The following is a 21862-nucleotide window of genomic DNA, read 5'->3' as shown; positions in this document are numbered from 1 at the left end:
TCAGTGTCTTTCTTCTTCCCTTTCTTTCTTTTCCTTTCTTTTCTTTTCTTTTCTTTTTTTCCTTTCCCTTTCCCTTTTTCTTTTTGTAAAACTGTCTGTATCCAGCAATAACCTGTTGGTTTGGGAAATATTCAATTTGGATATGTCATCTATTTTACCTTTTCTGATTCCCTACCTTGAATAGAATGTATAAGCTATGCAAATGACATGCACAACAGATAAGAACACAGGAACGTATCTTTTACATTTTGGAGTTATAATTTGTTCATTTAAAAATGTTGCATAGATTTAAGATTTATAGATATCTCTGAACTGTAATGGAGTAGCAACCCATGCCAGCATTGTTCTGATGTTTTCCAAACATTGTTACTTCCCCAGAGCTGCTAATTAACAGAGATACAGTATAGTAGTAAAATACCATACAGTTTTTGTGTAGCATAATTTGAAATCTAGGATGTTGAGCCTTCCTGGTGTCTTTTATTATTATTCTTTTTTGTTACAGTGAAGTTTGTGTTTGTATTTCCATATAAATTACAACTATATTTTTAAATGTGTGTGAAGGATTTTTCTGGAGATCACATTGAACATAGGATTTGTTTTTTGGCAAAATGGCCACTTTAATAATAATAGCACTAGCAACCAATGACCTTACCAGGCATTTTGGACTCTGGTTTATTCTTAACATTAGTTATCTAGTTTTTTCAAATTTCACTGCAGACTAACATGTTTCTTAGATGTATTTTGCTTGTGTTTGTATGTATCTATGTGTGTGTATGTGTGTGTGTGTGTTTATATGTGTATATAGTTATATTGTAACAAAATTGTCATTTATTTCATAATGTGTTACATGTAATTTATATATTGTAAATATTATTATTTCTATGATTCTTTTCTCAACATTCTTGTAATTTAGAAAAACCAGTAAATTTTGTGTGTCAAATGTTTACACTGTGAAATTGTTGAATGTACTTAAGAGGTTTCTGATAGCATAATTAGGAACTTGTATATATAGAATCATATCTTATTCAAATGTGGATACTTTGACTTCTACCTTTTTTATTTGTAGCACCTTTTTTTTATCTTTCAGTCTTCTGGTTTCTATAAGACTTCTAATACTGTACTGAAAATGATGGAGAAAGGTGAATCTCTATCCTGTTCTGGATTTTAATAAATATGCTTTGAGTTTCTCTTCATACAGCATGATGCTAGCTCTGGGCTTCTTGGATATTATCTTTATTATGCTTCAGTATGTTGACTGTATACATATTGATGACATTCATAGCCACATTTCTTTTTTTAATTTATTATTTTACATGTCAATCCCAATTCCCTCCCCATCTCTCCCTCCCTCCTTCCCTTTTACCTTCTCTGCCCTCTCACATGCACCCTAACCACCCTCCCCTCCCACCCCCCACACCAATTCCATATGTAAGGCAATGCCATCCAATTGGGGTCATGTAGATCTGACAGGTCATTTGAAGTAGAGACTAGGACTTCTCTCCTTTCTCTAGGTTAAGGCAGTTATCCCTCCATGGGGGATGTGTTCTCAAGGTCCTTTTGTGCACCAGGGATACATCCTGGTTCCACTGTCTGAGGTCCCTTAAAATGCTCAGTCCTTCTGGCTGAGACCCATATTCAGGGGGGGCTGAGTCAGTTCCATGCTGGCTTCCCAGGTATCAATCTGGGGGCCCATTAGCTCCTCTTTGTTCAGGTAAGCTGTCTGTATGTGATTCTGCAGCCTGGTCTTGTCCTCTCCATCTACATCTGGGTTCTAGTTCGACTCAGTATTTAGGTATGGGTGTTTGCTCCTGTTTCCAACAGGCATTAGTTGAGGGCTCCATGGATGCTCAAATTGTTAGTTGATGGCAGTCTTGTAGGTCTCTAGACCTTTCTTTGGGTTCAATTTTCTTTTCAAACCAATATTGGCTCCCTCTTTTATGTTCTCTCTCTCTCTCTCTCTCTCTCTCTCTCTCTCTCTCTCTCTCTCCCTCTCTCTCTCTCTCTACTGTCTTCTATTCCTACATGGACTCAATCTTCCTAGTTGCATGTGTTTTCCTCTCCTCCCCCTCTCTTTCTTCAACTTCTCTCTCCATTCACTGCCCCCCACCAATTCCCCTGTTGGCCTAGAACTTACAATGTAACAAGAATCACCCGAGCTCCCAATCCTTTTGCCTCCACCTCTAGAGTCCTAAAATAAGAAGTGTACTACACTAAGTCTTGATTATGCATTGTTGAGGACAAAACCCAAGGTTTTGCTCATGGGAATTAGGAGTTGTACAAATTTTCCAATGGCATATCACTGGATACACTAAGCAAACATGAGGGTAGAACCAGTGCCCGGCAATGGATAGAAAACACAAAATAAACTCAATGGTACTTTTGCACATTTTTTCCTAGTGTTTATTTGCTTTAGCATTTTTGGTCTTACTGGACTTTTGCTTATATGTTCTGGTTTCCTATTCTGATTTTTTATGGTGTGTGTGTGTGTCTTTTGTTTTCTTTATTCTGGTTTGTTATATTCTCCTGATATTTGTTTTAAAGAGTAAGAGAGAAAGAAATCATGTAGACTTGAGTGGGTACAGAATTGGGGGAAACCTTGGAGGAATTGGGAGAAGAGTAATGCTGATCAGAATATATTGCTTGAAAAATACTTTTAATAATAATAATATATATACACACATATATATGTGTGTATATGAATATATTGATGTACACACACACACACACACACACACACACACACACACACACACACATTCTCCCCTGGGATAGATCAGGTACTTCTATCCATCTGATAGCCTGTTTCAAAAGATCAAGAGAAAATGCTTATGTTTTGATGTTTATACCTCAAACTTTTATCATCTCCTGAGGACACATCCATTATCATTTCAGCACAGCTGAATGCTACATCTTCCACTACAACTACAATTAGTTTGCACAAGGACCCACACATTACTACGAACAGATTTCAGATGTAATTTTTTTAAACTATTCGTTTATTTAAAAGAACTTTATTTGCAATGACTTTTCTCAGTAATTAACCTCTTGTGTGTGTCTAATGGAAAATAATTAGATAGAACCAAGGTGTATATAAATTATATAAGTCTAAAAATAATTTAAGGTATATAAATATAAGTTATAAAGGCAGAAAAATGAGTTAAAATGGGAGATGTTTTTATATTTCCTTCCCCCTCTATGCTATTGTTATACTAAGATTTCAAAAGTTGAGAGTTTTAATATTTGTTGAATGAGTTCTGATAAGGTGGTAAATAACTGATATTTATTATCAGTCACAAACTCAAGGTTTTAAGTGTCCTGTGGTTACAGACTTAAAAATATTCTCACAATGCTAAAAAATCATTGTCTTATATACAGCCCTCTGGTTAGAAAAAACAATATTCATGCTTTTTAATCTGAAGTCATAGCTTTTGCTATGATTCAAATGTATGAGACTACTCCAGCTGTTTTTACAGACACATGTAACTTTGCTTTTTCTGCAATGCTTGTGCCAGTGGTAATGTTAATATATATAAAACCTTTGTCTCCTTTTTTCCCTTTTTTAATTTATTTTTCTTATTTTACATATCAATCCTAGTTCCCTCTCTCTCATTCTCTCACTCCTTCCCTTCCTTCTTCCCTCCCATGCCCCCCAACCACCCTCCATCCCATCCCCCCCACCACTTCACAGGGAGGGTGATGCTTTCCAGGAGGGCTCATCAAAATCTGTCAAGTCATTTGGAGTAAGGACTCGGCCCTCCCTCCTGCCTCTAGGCTAAGAGAGTATTCCTCAATGGGGAATATGCTCCCAAAGTCCTTTCATGCACCAGGGATACATCCTGGTTCCACTGTCAGAGGTCCCTTAGTCTGCCCAGGCCTTCTAAGTGAGACCCACGTTCATGGGGTCTGAGTCGGTATAATGCTGGTTTCCCAGCTATCAGTCTGGGGGGGGGGTCCATGAACTCTCCCTTGTTCAGGTCAGCTGTCTCTGTTGGTTTCTGTAGCCTGGTCTTAACCCTTTTCCTCATTACTCCTCCCTCTCTGTAGCAAGAGGTTTTAATATTTATTACAATATTTAAATGTAATGGACAATTTCTGGAGTAGAGGGATGCAGTTCATGCTCCTTTGCAAAAAATAAAATAAGATAAAATAAAATAGAGAATACTGGCCCATGCCATCTTTTACTGCCATTTCTTACATATGTTATAAGTGCTGCCAATCAAAGTATATAAAATTAGGTTGTTTTCATTTTATTTGCAAACATGGAGGAAGAAGAGTATAGTCACATGACATCAGGACACAAGTTCATACTTGGCTGTGAAAGTTATTAAATTGGCCCGTTGCTGTGATATTTATTCTTGTAGTATATTTTTATGAATATTATTTCTTCTCTTCAGTTGCTCTGTTGTTCACAAAACTATGAAAATCTGTTAAAGCTTTCATGTTTTTTTTTAACCAGTGAGTTACATGCAATACAGTGGCCCGTGTATTAAGTGAAGTCTCCAGGTGATGTTCAAGACTCCGATACCATCCTGAATCCAGTGACACTCTACAACTACAGAGGTAGGAAGCACCATTTATCTGCCACCTAGTTGGGATTTCAGGCTTCTGAGGCCTCATAGGGAGGAGATAAAACCTGTGAGGTAATGATGAAGACAATAGTGGGGACTTTCTCACTCTAGTTTTGTTCATCTCACAATGAGTTAATTTAAACAAGTATCAAGAAATTCCCCACAGGTCTCACACACTGCCAAGTCTTTCAAAATATAGGCACAGTTTAATGTTTTGCTTTTTACTGAAGTGACAGTTCTGCATGTCTGGACTTATGTGGTGTATTATGTTAGCAGCATATCATCAAGGAACTTGTGCCCACATAACTCCAGAGAAATCAGGAATGTTAAGCACATAGGATTGTATTTCCAACAGGTAAGATGTAAAAGCTGTCCTTCCACCTAAAAACACTGAGAGTTAGAAATGATTAGCTGCCTGGTGTTAGGCCAGGCTATACCAGACTCTCAAAACCAAGACTGAATGTGGCTAGAAATCTAAAAGTCCCTTAGAGCCAGAGAGTGCCCAAGGTCCTACAAACAGGACCCTATGTAGCTAATAGTTCAAATGACCTCTATGGGTTTTGTTTTTGTTTTTGTTTATTTTTTTTTAGATATAAAGCTTTTGGCCCGTTACTAGTTTCTTATTGGCTAGCTCTGTCTTAAATATTAACCCATTTATATTAATCTAAGTATTCCTACTTGGTCTCATATTACTGAAGAGAGGGCCCAGATTTCTACTCTGTTGGTTTTACATTTTGAAACTCCTCCTACATCTCCCTGACTTCTCCTTGTCTCCTAGTAGGCCTATCTTGCTTTCCTATTGGCCAACAGTGCTTCTTCATTCATTAATCAATAAGAGAAACATATTTACAGAATGACTTGTCCCATCATCTCCTCTTTTTTGCCTAAAATAAAAAGAAGGGTTTTAATCTTAACATAGCAAAATATATAACAAAACTGTTATCAAATAAGAACCACAGTTAGCAATATTTAGTATATTAACAATTAGCAAGATTTAAAGAAAATATTCCATCATCTATCCTATCTTTGTGAGTCTAAAGTCTTATATGTAACTTATCTTTAATCCTAACTAAAGAAAACTATAACAATAACTATCTGTTTTCAACTCCTTCAAAGACCACCGAAGGATAATATATAGACTTTAGAAATGACAAGAGACAACTCACTTGGTCAGTCATCCAAACTTCTTCTGTAATGTTCTGTCTTAGCCTATAGCCCATAGTGTGTCTGACAGACTTCTAAGCAAAGCAAGAAATTTCAAAATGTCCCACCTGTGTTGGCAGTTTGTTAATCACTTTTCTCTGTGTGCTGCAGACTATCTGGCAGACTCTTCCATAAAGCAGGAACCCTGTAGCACTGTCCATCTTGTAACAGCAGTCACTTTCCTGTGGATCCTGCATGTTCAGTTTATACAGCATAAAGTCAATCAGTCCAGATAAGAGCAGTATCTTGTCTAAATAGCTAGTCTTGCCATATTGAAAGCAAACTTCATAACATGTTTCTTTGATGTCCATCTTCCTTTCTGATGCAGATGTTATTGCCAGGAGCAGTTATGTCTCCCTGTCAAGAAAAACCCTAAATAATTTTAAATGCCCTGTTCTGTAGGTCTTTGAAAGGTTTGAAGAATATTTATCCATCTCAAATATGTCTCTTTATGTCTAGAAAACCTAACAACTCTAAGTTTTGACTATCATGGGTAACTATCTATAATCTGTACTAAATTATACATTACATTTCTAAATGAGCTATATAAACACAATACCCAAATAAGAGAATAAATATACAATTACAAAATTGACCTTAAATTGTATCAATAAATGAAAACCCATTCCAAAACAAAGTATTTATATCTATACTATAGGGCACTTTTTCCTTTTAAAGAGATTGGTTGCGATCATCAACCATTTATAACCAAGCCCATTGAAATGAAAGCAAACATTTACAAACAATATTTGGGAATTTGGGCATCATTCTTTCCAAACTGCCTCCTGCTGGTAGGAGGCACTGCCATGGGGATCCTAAGAAGACACAGAAATCTTGGCTTAAGTCTGCAAGGCTGCCTTGTCTCAACTGTGTTTGACTGCTGGATCACCTGGAACACCTTTTTGTTAGTCTGGAAGGAATATGTTAGTCTGGAAGGAATCCACAGCTTTTCATTTTCTGTGCAAGCAAAAATAGAAATCCTTTTCCCAAGTAATCTGTTTTTACACTTAAATTTTGGAGTCAAAGCATTTTTAAAATATATAAATTGGATTAATTAAGCAGCATTGATAATCAAGTATAGTGTAGCAATTATTTCTTCCTTAGCAACTGAGCAATTTAAAGACAACACCATAGCATACATTATCCAAACACTATCTGTGTTTTCCACCTTTAGGTGCCTTTTTTATTATTCTATTTCTTATACTTCTATTTTTTATTTTTTGAGACAAGGTTTTTTGGGTAACTTTTGCCTGTCCTAGAATTAACTCTGTACACCAGGCTGGCTTTGAAATCACAGAGATCTGCTTGCCTCTGCCTCCTGAGTACTGGCATTAAAGTCTTGTGCCACCACACCAGCTAGTCTCTTTCAATTTTTTTTAACCACTTTATCCTGTTCCCTTTTCTACCCCAGCCTATGTATATTTTAAAACATGCTGTTAACCTTTAGAGGTTTTTCTTAATTTGAATCTATCTTTACTGTAAGTCATCTTTATCTTTTTCTGACCACGAGTCTTTTATCTGCTAAACAACATTGTTTTCCAAGATGGTGGGTGTACGTTTACCACCAGGATTGAGAGCTGTGCTCACTGCCTTGGTCTACACTGCCATCAAGCAGAATGTTGCCAGCTTGGAGATGTGGCAGCGCCATTGCCAGCTCTCATACACACCATAGGATTGTTAGCAGTGCTTCTTAAATGCCGTGAGATTTTTGCCACTTGTGCTGAGTCCGGAAACCTCCCTTAAAGGAGCAGTGAGAGTCTCTGTTGTCTCTAGCAAAACAGAGTCCCACTGAGAATAATGCTGTTATTAAGAAGCCATGCTTGTCTCTGTTCTTTTGTTTCTAAAGTCCTTTATTAAGCTTTTGTTAAATTTTAAGTGGAAGTTCTTAGTAGCCACGTTGAAGTACCCATTTTGTTACAAGCAGGTTTTCCCACCAGCCTAGTCCCAGAGCTGCACCAGCCCCAAATTACACACAGAGACACTGTATTAGATATAAAGCTGTTGGCCTGTTACTAGTTTCTTATTGGCTAGCTCTCTCTTAAATGTTACCACATTTCTAATAATCTAAGTATTTCCATGTGGTTTCATCTTACTGGAGAGAGGGCCCCGAGTTCTACCCTGTTGGTCCTGCATCTTGAAACCGACCTCTATGCTTTCTGTATGACAGAGAACAGGCCAGACCCTTTGGATCTTAATCTAATAAAGTTGCCTATTTCTAAAACCTATCTTGTTGGAGGAAATGACATATTCCCTGAGTTGAGTTTCCTTGTAATTGAACTTATTTCTGCACGGTGGATTATATTGTACCTGGAAACATTTTACACAGCATGTTGAGAATAAACAGCCTGTTATTAGGCTCCCCAAAGTCTGATCCAGGATGACCAAGTCAATCTGTCTCAGGTTTTCATTCCTATCTCTTCACAGGCTTTTCTTCCCTTTATGGCACCTGCAGGGATCCTGCTCACAATGATTTTGTAACACCGGAGAACCTTGTTCCCTAATTTGCTCTTTCACTTCTCTGGTTATGTTGCACTTCAAGTTTTGGATGGATTTTTCCCCCACAGGGAAGCATGAACCAAACTTTGCAATTCCTAGTTTTACATTCCTAGGTTACAAAGTTTCACTTGTTTAGTTGTTGAAGCATTACTGGACATTGGTTTTTATGGGCTGGATCAGGAAAACGATGATAGATCATATGTGAGTGGAACAGCCTGAGAGAGGCTGATGTCATCCCATTAAAGAGTTGTATATCAATGGAGGCTTTGAAGAAATAATTTAACCCTGCATCTTGGGATCACTGCTCATGGCAAAATGACGGTAGAATATGTAACCTCAAAGTAATGCCTGTTGTGTCATTTTTAAAGTGTTTTTAATTTTATCTTAGATTTCTGCTTTGGGGTAAAAATGTTCAGAAGGAGTCTTTGAGAAGGCAAGACATAAATTAACAAACAAACCACTAAGTAAGACCTGCTATCCTGATTATTTGATCTATCCATTTGTCTTCAAATTCTTATACTCCTAGCTATAGTAACTACCTTTCTAGTTAAAAGAAGCATATGATAATGGTGAGTTAAAAGAAACATAAGGAAAATGATATTGTAATGGAAACTCTGCCTTGTGTCTATAACTCCTGCCATTGGAAAGTTACCTCAATACTCACTTTGGATTTCTGCTGCCTTCTCCTCATAAACAGGCTTCCATTATAGTGTACCATTATGTATATTTCTATGAATGCTATGTTTTTTCTTTATTACAATACTAAGACTATCACACATAAATATTTTTCAACATTTCCTATCTCTCCACAATTATTATGGGCTATGTAATATTCCATACATACATGAAACACTTAGAGGATGGCCTTCCACCTGTAAAACAAAAACAGGAATATTAGACTGCACATTCTTGTCAATAGTTCTGGAAAATTTTTTAAATTTATTATTATTTAAATTAAAGACAATCTTATTTTACATACCAATCCCAGTTCCTTCTCCCTTCTGTCCTCCCAGTTCCCCCAGCCATCCCCCAATGCCACCCCCCATCCACTCCTCAGGGAGGGTGAAGCCTCCCAGAGGGAATCATTAAAGTCTGTCATATAATTTGGTGAAGGACCTAGGCCATCCCCCATGCATCTAGGATGAGAGAGTATCCCTCCATAGGGAATGGGCTCGCAAAGCCCGTTTGTGCACTAGGTATAAGTACTGGTTCCAGAGGCCCCATAGAGTACCCAAACCCCCAAACTGACACCCATTCCGGGGACCTGCTTCAGTCGTATGCTGGTTCCCCAGCTGTCAGACTGGGGTCCATGAGCTCCAACTTGGTCAGGTCAGCTGTTACTGTGGGTTTTCCCAGCATAGACTTGACACCTTTGGTCATCATTTCTCCCTCTCTACAAATGGATTCCAGGAATGTGGCTCAGAGCTTAGCTGTAAATCTGCTTTCATTTTCATCAGCTACTGGATGAAGGTTCTAGGATGTTATTTAAGGTAGTCATCAATCTTATTATAAGGGAAGAGCATTGAAGGTAGCCTCTCCATATTGCTTATTTTCTTAGTTGTGGTCATTCTTGTGGATTCCTGGAGATTTTCCTCGTGCTGGGTTTCTCGTTAAGCCCACAATTGCTCCCTCTACAAAGATATCTCTTTTCTTGCTCTCCTGTGTTCTTTCCCCAAGTCGAACTTCCTGATGCCTCATGTTCTCCTCCCCACTCCCCTTCTCCCCCTCTTTCTCCTATATCCATCCTCCTCCCACCGTGTTCCCAAATTACTCAGATCTTGTCCCTTTCTCCTTCTCAGGGATCCATGCATGTCTTTCTTAGAGACCTTCTTGTTTCCTAGCTTCTCTGCCAGTGTGGATTGTAGGCTGGTTATTCTTTGCTCTATGTCTAATATCCACCTGTGAGTGACTACATACCATGTTGTTTTTCTGTGTCTGGGTTACCTCACTCAGGATGGATTTTTCTAGTTCCATCCATTTGCCTGTTAATTTCAAGATGTCATTTTTTTTCTGCTGAGTAGCACTCCATTGTATAAATGTACCACATTTTATTTATTCGTTCTTTAGTTAAGGGGCATTTAGGTTGCTTCCATGTTCTGGCTATTACAAATAATTCTTCTATGAACATAGTTGAAGAGATGTCCTTTGTGGTATCAATGTTAGATATCCACTTTTGAAGAAAAGAAAGAGATCAGGATATTTCAACATTAAATTTTACTTATGTTGTTTTACGTATAAATAATTTGCTTGCATATATGTTTGTGTAACACGTGCTGACCTGGTGCCCATGGAAATCAGAAGACAGTGTTAGATCCTAGTAATAGGGTTTTAAAACATTATGTGGGTGCTGAAAGTAGAACCCAAAATAACAAATGCTCTGAAACATGGATTTTAAATAGATTGCACTCAGTCATCTAGAAGTCACTTCCCCCCGAACTTTTATATACATATATTCATTTATTTGTTACACTTATGCTCTTTTTTGAAAATCCAGCATCGGAAAGCATAAACACTGCCTTAAAAGCTCTGGTACTTTAATGAGCATTAACCTAGCAGCAACAATATTTAGTAATGCTGTCCCAAGGAGTTGCAATCATGTTCTATGACTGTTAGAAGACAATAATATTCTAAAAGCACTGATTTTGAGATAGCCATTTCCAGATCTTTTCACTTCTCAAATTAGTTTGGGACTATATTGAGATTTTTTTTTCTGTTTGCCTGTTTGTAACAGCACAAATCTCTTTCTCATGTATTCTAAATAACACATTTTCTAATTTCAGTCATACTCACTCAGAAGTGTCAAATAGTTTTATTTTAAAATATTAGTAACAATTGTATGCAGTGAATCAGTTTAGTCAATAATTAACCAATCACTTTACACAGTCAGAGATTCCTTTTTTTCTGAGACAGGGTTTCTCGGAACAGCACTGGCTGTCCTGGAACACACTTTGTGGATCAGAGTTGCCTCAAATTCACAGAAATTCACCTGCCTCTGGCTCCTGAGTGCTGGTATGTAAGGTGTGCACAACTACTTCTGGCAAAGATAAAGATTCTTAGCACTTGTTTTCAAGAAATTTGAATGGGAATATCAGATAGTTATATATTATATCATTAAAACATAGGGGTTTTTTGCCCTATACATTAAGTGGTGACATAATTAGTAAACCTATATTACTAAAGGAAAACCTTTTAATTTTAACTGTTTGGGATACAGACAGTGTTTTGGGGGATGTTTATCTACTATTTAATTTGATGTAAAATACTTTTATTTATTTCTTTCTTTTATATAACCAAGTCCATTTAAATGAAAACAAATATTTATAGATAATATTTGGGAATTTGGGCGCCATTCTTTCCAAACTACTTCCTGCTGGAAAGGGGCACTGTCATGGGGGATTCTAAGAAGATGCAGAAATCCTGGCTGTAGTCCATAAGGCTACTTCGTCCAGCTGTATTGAATGTAGGATCACCTGGTACTCTGTTTCAGGCAGTCTGGCTTGATCAAACCACATTAGTCTGGAAGGAATCCATAGCTTTTCATTTTCTGTGGAAACAAAAATAGAAATCATTTTCCCCAGGAACTTATCCTTGAACTTAAATTTTGGAGTCAAAGCATTTTTTTTATTTAATTTATTATTTTACATGTCGATCCCAGTTCCCTCTCCCTCCCTCCTTCCCTCTCTTTTACCCTCACTGCCCTCTCACATGCACTCTAACCACCCTCCCCCCCATCCCCCCCCACCCCAATTCCATATGTAGGGGAATGCCATCCAGTTGGGGTCATGTAGATCTGACAGGTCATGTGAAGTAGGGACTAGGGCTTCTCTCCTGTCTCTAGATTAAGGCAGTTATCCCACAATGGGTGATGTTTTCGCAAAGTCCTTTTGTGCACCAGGGATACATCCTGGTTCCACTGTCTGAGGTCCCTTCTGGCTGAGACCCATATTCAGGGGGGCCTGAGTCAGTCCCATGCTGGCTTCCCAGCTATCGGTCTGGTTAGCTCCTCCTTGTTCAGGTAAGCTGTCTCTATGTGTTTCTGCAGCCTGGTCTTGTCCTCTCCCTCTGTATCTGAGTTGTTCTTCGACTCAGTGTTTATGTATGGGTGTTTGCTCCTGTTTCCAACAGGCATTAGTTGAGGGCTACATGGATAAGTTAGTTGTTGATCTCACTCTCCGGGAAGGGCATTTATGGTAGCCTTTCCAGGGAAGCTCAAATTGTTAGTTGGCAGCAGTCTTGTTATTTTCTAGGTATTCTTTAAAATTGTAACCTTGTGGGTCTACACATAGAAATATGGAGAATATATATTGTAGGAAGGTAGATCTAGGAATAATTTATTTACATTAAAGGACTGCCTTGAGTCTCAGAAGACATTATGAATTTTTAGATAGCATTCCGTCTGTAAAGGATTATGGAGACTTTGGAAGTTGGATAAAATAAATTTTAAATTATGATATGACTGTTTTACTAAGAGTGCCAAGGAGTAAAAGGTGGTAATTTGAACAAGATGCCCTTCATTATTGTCAGATATTCAAATACTTGACCCCTGGTTGGTGACTGTTTAGGGAAGATTAAGGGATGTAGCATTCCAAGACAAGAAAAAAAATCCCTGAGGATAGGCTATGATCTTTCAAAACGTTACTGATATTTCAAGTGATTTCTCTTTGTGGTTTGAGATATAAGCTGCAGCTCCAGCCACCTCCTGCTTTCCTCTCAATACATGAAAAGACCACAAATAATATATGGTATTACCACTTTAATTTTATCTATTTATTTGTTGTTGTTGTTCATTCAGAGTCTCAATATGTAATACTGTCTAGACTGAAATGCAGTATGTAGACCAGGTTGTAGTTAAACTCAAAATTGACTATCTGCCTATGTCTCTCAAGAGTTGGTATTAAAGGTATGTGCCACCATACCTGATTTTGAATATTAAATTTTAATTGTAAAATAGTTAATGTTTAAAGCAAAAGACACACTTAAAATGAAGTGGACTCACAGTATTCTGTTCATATTAGGCCACTATAGGTAACAAAATGAGATTCTTTCTCAAAGTTCCAAAAATAAAGTAGGTATGAGAGAAAAAAGAAATTATATAACAGAGAAAAGGAAGGAGGGAACTCCAATATTCAAAGCCAAGTGAAAGTCCAAGAACATGAATAAAATGACTGTCATGTGTTAACTAGAACAATGAGCAATGAAAAGGAATTTAAAAAACACTGAGGATATACATATTAGAAATGTATAAAGAAGAATGACAAAACATTAAGTACAGAATTCTTTGTGCTCCCAGATTGTGTGCTCTGTATTCTTTCATTTACTTTTAAGATCCATTCATTCTATACTGCTAGGACTGTTCTAAATATCTGTGTTAACTAATCATTGATTTAAGTCAGCATTTATCCTTTTCATCATACAAATGAGGTAGAAAGTAAACGGAAAGTTAAGTAGCAGGAGCTAACACTATTGTCAATGCTAGAACTGAGATCAAAGACACAGATTACAAAGGCTTGGATTTTTATCTGTAAAGTATCATAGTATAGATTCACTCTCTTACCTCATACAATTAATTTTATTTTTAGATGCTGTATTTTCATCTTGATGAGTTCTAGAGTCACCTGGGACACAGGCTTCTGTCACACTCGAGCAGGATTATCTATGTTAATTTCATTGAGGTGGGAAGTCCAGGACTGTGCAATAATGAATGGGAGCTGAGCTCTATCACTCATTGTTCTCTGCTTCTTGATCACAACTGACCACCTGCCCCAAGTTCCTGCCCACAACGATGGTATATATAGACAGATTTAACATTTCCTTCCTTAGCGGAAGGATATTTAATTGTAGCACCAGATAAGGTAGCTGAAATAGCTGTTCACTTACAAAATAAGAATAATGTTTGTAGCTAGGTGGTAGCACTGATGGTACATTCCTTTAATCCCAGCACTGCAGAGGCAGAGGCAGGTGGATGCATATGAGTTTGAAGCCACGTGTTGCACAGAGTGTGTTCCATGACCACTGGGGCTATCCTATGTAAAAAAAACAATATATACATATATATATATATACACATATATATACATGATATATATGTATATATATATCAATGTTGTTCATATGTTTATATGATCAGCCATTATTTATATGATCACAAATTGTGTTTTAATCCAGGTATTTCTTAAGCTGTTTTCAAAGTTTTAATGCTACCTTGACCAAAAATAAGCAGGTAGGTGGAAAAATGTCTTTGTTGTCATGTTTAGCTAACCCCTATATAATACTTGACTTTTGTCACTGGCATATAAAATCTGGAAGTCAAGATATTCATGATAGGACAACCTTAAATCTCTGTGTTAGGCAGCAGATCCAGATAGAATGGTATAAGTTCAAGGCCAACCTATTCTACAAAGTAAATTCCTGACCAGATAGAGCTTTTGAAAAAAAACCCACATCTTTAATAAAAATAAAACAATTATGCTTTACTGAGAACTTGCTGCCAGTAATCCTTTTACAATTGAGACAAAGATAGCTGTACTTTATTGTAGTTTCTTGGCTTTTTTCGTGTTATAAATCAAAATTTAAAAGGTGTCTTGAGAATTAAAGGTAACAAGAGTATCTTTTCAACATGTTTTAAAGTTCTGCAAAGCTGGAACAAGTTGCGGAGGGACTGACTTACAGGAGGAGCATGGCGGTCCTCAGTGTGGTCATCATCACCTTCACACTGTATTGTATGAGTTGAGAATATGAGCATCCATATCTGTCTATCCCTACATTGTAGCAAATTTAGCCACCCTGGAATAGCTTTTCAGCCTGATACCATGGGATAATGAGCCAAGATTATGTAAACACAGTAATGGAGACAGCTGGCCTCCTGGTGTAAGTGTAGAGTATAAGATGATGTGCACCTGTGACCTAGAAGAATGGCAGGTATTCTTCACCTGGCTGCTATATTAGCTGCTGTTTCTCTTTCCTCCTATTTTTACAGGCATAATTTGTTGAGGTTCTTGGAGTCTCTCTCCCGATAATGACTAGATGGAAGCAAATACTAGGGGTTTGTTTACCTATCTATCCACGATGGAATATTCCCTTAAAGAATCCCTGTATACTTCTTTTCTATCCTTCTTCCAACTGGACTGGTAAATCTTACCTGGGGTTGTACTTAAAATAAGAGCACCTTATCCTGTTTGGGGTAGCGAACATTACTGATGGAAAAATATAAATTTCCTTTCAAAGCCACGTTTTTATTTGCGTGGCTATTTCCCTTCCATGATTTAATAGTGCACAGTGCAGATTTTCTCATTCCACTCCATGAACACTTCTACACATATGTTTACACATTTTAGACATAGAGAAATACGTAATACATAATTAAAAATGATGAAATCTAGTCAATTGTGGTGGCACATATAATCTATATCATAGCAAGTATTTTTTAATAGAGCATCTATCCTTTTCACAATATCAGTGGCCCACAGGTTTTATTTGGTTCAATTGTGTAGAGCCCTGTGTAGGGCCTTACTCAGTGTTCTACTGCTGTGATGAGATACAATGACCACAGCAATACTTGTCAGAGAAGGCATTCAATTGGGACTGACTTACACTTTCAGAGGTGGAGAGCATGGTGGCATGCACTATACATGGTAGTGGAGAAGTAGCTGAGAGTTCTATATCTGGATCCACAGGAGCAGGAAGAGAGAGGGTTACCGGGACAGTTGTGGGATTTTGGAACCTTAAAGACCATTCCCAGTGACACAAGGCCACACTTTCTATTCTTTCTCAAGTAATACCACTCTCTGATAGCCAAGCATTCAAGTTTATGAGTCTATGGGAACCATTTTTATTCAAGCCACCACAGTCCTCTAATAGATTCTATATTTGTTGTAGGTTTTCTTTTTTTCTTTTCTTTTTTTTTTTTTTTTACAATTTTTATTATGTTATTTTTTACATTCCAATCCCAGGTCCCCTACCTCCTCTCCTTTCACTCCTGCCACCCCTCCTCACCAAATCCAAAGTTGCCTGTCACATCAATCTTAGGAATGGTCAGCAAGCCAATTCAGTAACCAAGCTAAGCTCCCTCTGGAAATTATTTTTCTCATAATTTTTTTTGGGGGGATTAGAACATTATAGAACAGATCTCAAGTCTTTGACTCTCAAGAATCAGATCATAACATTTTCAGATAAGTACCTGGCTTCCTTTGTCCTGCATTGTTTTTATATTGGCTGCACATGGCTCCTCCCATTTCTCCCTCAATCTGCCCTGCCATGTTAGCTCAGTTCTCTTCCATGGTGAAGCCCAGGCAGTATTTCGGATAAACAGTGTGTGGGAGTAAAGGCAGTGACCATACCAAAAGGAACATTTGTTCTGGTACATAGATCTTGCCCAAGGTAACATTGTAAGGGGAATTAAAGTAATTGACTTCCATGAACTGGAAGGTGTGAAGGGATGAAAGCACTTGAGAGTTAGCAAACACATTACAAGCAGGGTGATGACACAATAGACCATCATTTGTATCTGCGAGTTTCTGAATGGTTAAGAGGATCAGGTAAATATGATTTCTGATGCTATGATAGCTAAAATAAAGAAAAGGGGTGAAAGTGTCTATAGGAAAGAGTAGTGGGCCCAGGTAATTGAGGTGTGTGTGTGTGTGTGTGTGTGTGTGTGTGTGTTCCATTTGAGGATAAGAAATGAGCAGTGGGTATGTCAGCAAAATGTCCAATATATGTGAAAATGTTGTCTTTTACATATAGAGCTACATTCTATTTAGTGGTATAGATAAATACACATTTTTTTCAGTGATCTTGTTAGGGGCTCTAGTTTGAACATTGTGAACCTGGGTCAGTGTCTTTATGCAGTCTTTGTTCGTTACCAGTGCTTGACAATAAACTGATGGTTTGGAAAATATTAGGTTTGGATACATCATTTCTTACACTGTGCTCTGATACCTTATTTTGGCTAATGTTTATGAGATGCAAATATCATGAAGAATTTTTTTCCTTAGGCATTCTCTGACACGGGGGGGGGGTAATCTTTTCTTCTCCTCCTCCTCCTTCTTTTTTGTCTGGGTTTCTCTGTATTGCTTTGGAGCCTGTCCTGGAACTAGTTCTGTAGTCCAGGCTGGACTTGAACTCACAGAGGTCCACCTGCCTCTGCCTCACAACTGCTGGGATTAAGGGCCTGTGCCACTAACACCCGGCCACAGGGGTAATCTTTTTGTGGATGTTTGTTTCTTTTTTAGATTTTTGTAAATTTGTCATACCACAATGGCATTTGTATTTAAATTTTTCATATTATTGAAAATTGATTCTTTACTCATACAATGTACCATGCTTAGAATGTCCATTTCTTCTACTTCTCCTGGTTTCTATCTACCTCTTTCCCTTCCATATCCACTCCATTTCTGTCTCTCATGACAAACGAACATGTGGATGTTATGCTCTGTGCAGTCTTCAGAAACCATGTAGAAGTTTTTTCTTTTTTTTTTTAGTTCATGCTCCCAAATAACTATAAATGGCAAGGAGGCTACATTTGTAGTGCAATGATGATGGCAGATTTACTATTGAGAAAAATGGACATAGAATGCTCCTGTGATAACTCCTACCCCACTCCCTACCACTGCACCAAAAACAAAGTAACAATATGTACAGGAAACCATAGAAGAAAACTCCTAAAAATAGTGATGATAATGATGATAATGATAATAGCCCACGACTGAGGGATTCTGGCTAGTGTCTGGGTGGGGAAGATTCCTGTTTAATTTAAGGGGCTGGCTACTGAGAATTTGAACATGTTCCCATGAATATATAGGCAACATGGACTGAAATTACTTTTTTCTTCATTATCAAGGAGGTAGCAAGTTTTGATGGCAAACCTGTGAGGTCTGGAAAGTGAGGGTTACCAGAGTACATAATGTAAAATTCTCCAGTACTTAATAAAAATTATGCTAAATTTAATATCATAAATTTTAAAATAATAAAAATGATGTTAAATGAAAAGACAAAAAGAGAAAAGAAAACCACAGGAACCAAAGGGATAATAACCAAACATGACAAAATGGAATTTAATAAGATAGGACAAGACAAGCCAAAAGAAGGAAAAGTGTGACAAGATTAGGCACAAACATCAGAGAACTATTTTCCCATTCATTTTGGAAGTCGATAGAAACACTAAGCTGAAAGCTATAATATATGTGCAGAGGGCGGTGTTCACAAAAGTCTAGGCCCAGTGCTTGCTGCTTTAAGCTCTGTGAGTTCATTTTAGCCTTGCTCCCTTTATTCAGAGGACATTGTTTTCTTGGTGTCCTTCATGCCCTCTGGCTTTTAAAACTCTTTCTGCCTCCTCTTCCATGGTGTTCCATGAGCTCTAAACACAGAGACTGGATGGAGATAGCCCATTAAGAGCTGTGTGTTCCAGAGATTCTTCAGTCAGTGTAATAATATATCAGTGTGGTTCTCTACATCTGTTGCCATCTGCTGAAGCAGAAAGCTTCTCTAGCAATGAACAAATAAGATGTGATTCAAAGAGTATAACACAGTACTTTTCAACCTTTGTAATGTTGTGTCCCTTGATAGAATTACTAATGCAATAATGACACCAACCATAAAATTATTTTCATTACTATTCATAATTGTAATTTTGGTGTTAGGAATCTTGATGTAAATATCTGATTTGCTGATGGTCTTAGAAGACCATTGAGAAAGGGACTTAAGAACCTAAGGGGGTCTTGACATACAGGTTAAGAATTGTTGGTAGCAGATTATCATTAGGAGTCATTTTATTGGTACATCTTACTTTTGAGTATGGTATTGCTTGCTTTTATCCAATATTTATATGCTATCTAGTCTTTGGTTCTTGGTCACCAAAGAAGTAAGGGTCCTATCCCATCAAGAGGACCTTAAGTAAAACCAGACAGTGTTTGGCTGCTCCAGCAAGTTTTGTGCCACCATGGCCCTAGCAAATATGCATATTGTAGGTCAAAGGTTTTGGAGCTGATTATATATCTCTTTTGGTAGCCCAAAGAGTATCTTGATGAACCAAAGACGTTAAAATGTTGACATGAAGTTTCCATGTAGACACCAGTTCAAATACTCCAAGTTTAATGAGTTGTGTTGCTAATGAACTCTGGCTGTCAGGTTGGAGATAGAAACTCATTATCTTAGCAACATCCTGGATTCATTGGGGATATCCATATGACTCCACTCTGGCAAAAACTCAATACAATGCAGTTCAGTTCCAATATTGTAGCTTCATTTGGTGACAAGAGGTGGTTAGTCAGTACTACAAATCCCTCGTCCTTAAAAAAACCTCATTAGGTTTTCCTTCATATATTTTTGGAAGTTTCTATTGCACTAGGTTTCAATATCATCCATCCAATATCCCTCAATTCTCACTTTCTCTCCCCTCATTCCTCCCAACCCCTGTCAACAACATCTCCACCCCCTCCCCATGTGACCCAATGTGAACAGAACAAAGAGGCACATAATTCCATAACACTTGGGGAAAGGTAGCCATCACAAATTTCCCCATGGTCATGCTATCCTCAAACATATCATCTGTTGCTCCATGTGTCATTCCCCAGAGGTCATACAACCACTTCCCTACCTCTGAAACTCATCTATGATTATATCAGTACTGGTTGTGAACCAGTTTTGTTGTGTGTATTGCTGTGTGCAATAATTAATGTATGAATTTCCATCCTATATTGAGTGTGATTCTATATATTTTAGATGATTGTTGTTTCCAATATTAGGGATTTGATTTCTTTTCTAGTGTGGAAAAGAGGAAGAAGAGTAGGAAATTAGGTAGGTAAGGAGTTGGAGACAATTCAGATTTTTTTTATGAGAAGAATAAGAACAAAAGGAAGGTCTCACCCTCCCTACGGAGCAGAAAGAGGATGGCCTGGGGTTTGGTGGCAGTGATAGGAGAGGAAAGGGAGCTGGGATTAACGTGTTTGTGTGGCTGTGAGTTTGTTTTATTGCATATATACTCAATAAATTAATAAATGTATAATTTTTTAAAATAATTAATTTGGCTACGGTGGTGGCAAAGACCTTTAATCCCAGCACTCAGGAGGTAGAGGCAGTTAGATCTTTGGGAGTTCCAGGACAGTCAGGTCTACATAGAGAAACCCTGTCTCAATAAACCAAAAATAAATAATTAAATAGAGAGATAATTTATTTTTTTGTTAGAATTGTGTTTATGTGTTTGCATTCATTATTGAAGATGTCTATGATTGGTATGCTAAAATTTGCTTTTGTTTGGTTTGGTTCGGATCTGTATTTTCTTTGTTTTATTTTTCATGATAGGGTTACTTCAAATGTCTCTGGCTTTACTGGAACTCACTCTTCAGACCAGATGGGCCTCAAAATAAAAGAGGACCACCTGCCTATGCATCCTTATTACTGGATTAAAGGCATATGCCAACATTACCAGATAAAAATTGTTTTTAATTCTGTGAAATATTTTACTTTTATTTATTTATTTATTTATTTCTAACAGGGTCTTACATATTACAGGCTTCTATGAATGTATATTGTACATTGAAATTCTGATACAATTTATCTTGAGGACTACATTTGAGTTATCTGTGGTCACCACTATCTCTTGAATATTTAGTGTTATGGATAAAATATAGGGTTTTGTGCATGCTAAGCAGAGACTCTACTATTTCTGCAACATCCACCCAACAGGTTTATTAATCACAACTAAGGGTAGACTCCATACCCAGCAGTGGGTGGGAAACACAAAACATACTCAAAAAATTTTTTGTCAACTTTATGTCTGCTATTATTTTGCTTGTGTTTATCTTACTCATCTCATGTTTATATACTACAGCTTTCAATTTTGTGCTTTTCTGTCAGTATGTTTTTGTGTTTCTTATGTTTCTTTATTCTTTTTTAAATGTAAAATTTTTGTTCACCTGATTTTTGTTATAAAAATAGAAAAAGGGGGCATGAAGTTAGGTAAGTGAGCAATTGGAGAATATTTGGTAGGACGCTGAAAAGAGGCAACTGGATCAGAATATAATAGATGAAAATACTATTGTCAATAATTGATTTCTATATTATATGAATTCCCACCTTCTATGCTTCTGCTAATTTAATTAAAAAGACAAAAAGGAAAAACATTAGATTTCTATTTTTACACAGCAAACCTATTTTCAGAAATTAATTCCTTTATTTTGTTATTTTAATTGTTTAATTAATCAGCAAAGTAACATTTTCCATATGGGATCTTCATATATATTCTATTTTAGTTGATTCTTCACTTTCCCACCCAGGAGTGTTAGAGATCCTTCATAGGGACTTACATTTTTAGATTTGGAGGGGAAACTTACCAGTTTACATTTTGTTTGTTTGAGATATATATATATATATATATATATATATTTATTTATTTATTTATTTATTTATTTTCTATATCTATCCCATTTCCCTCTTTCTCTCTCCCTCCCTTCATCCCTCCCTACCTCCCTCTCTACATTTCTATCTCCCTCCCATGTCCCCCAAACACCCTCCCATCCATCATACCCCTCCCACTCCACAGGGAGGGTGACGCCTTCCAGGAGGGTTCAACGAACTCTGTCAAGTTATTTGGAGTAGGGACT

Source organism: Phodopus roborovskii, unplaced genomic scaffold (assembly GCF_943737965.1).
Source record: "Phodopus roborovskii unplaced genomic scaffold, PHOROB, whole genome shotgun sequence".
In the NCBI taxonomy this organism is placed as follows: Eukaryota; Metazoa; Chordata; class Mammalia; order Rodentia; family Cricetidae; genus Phodopus; species Phodopus roborovskii.
This window is presented reverse-complemented; position numbering follows the sequence as displayed.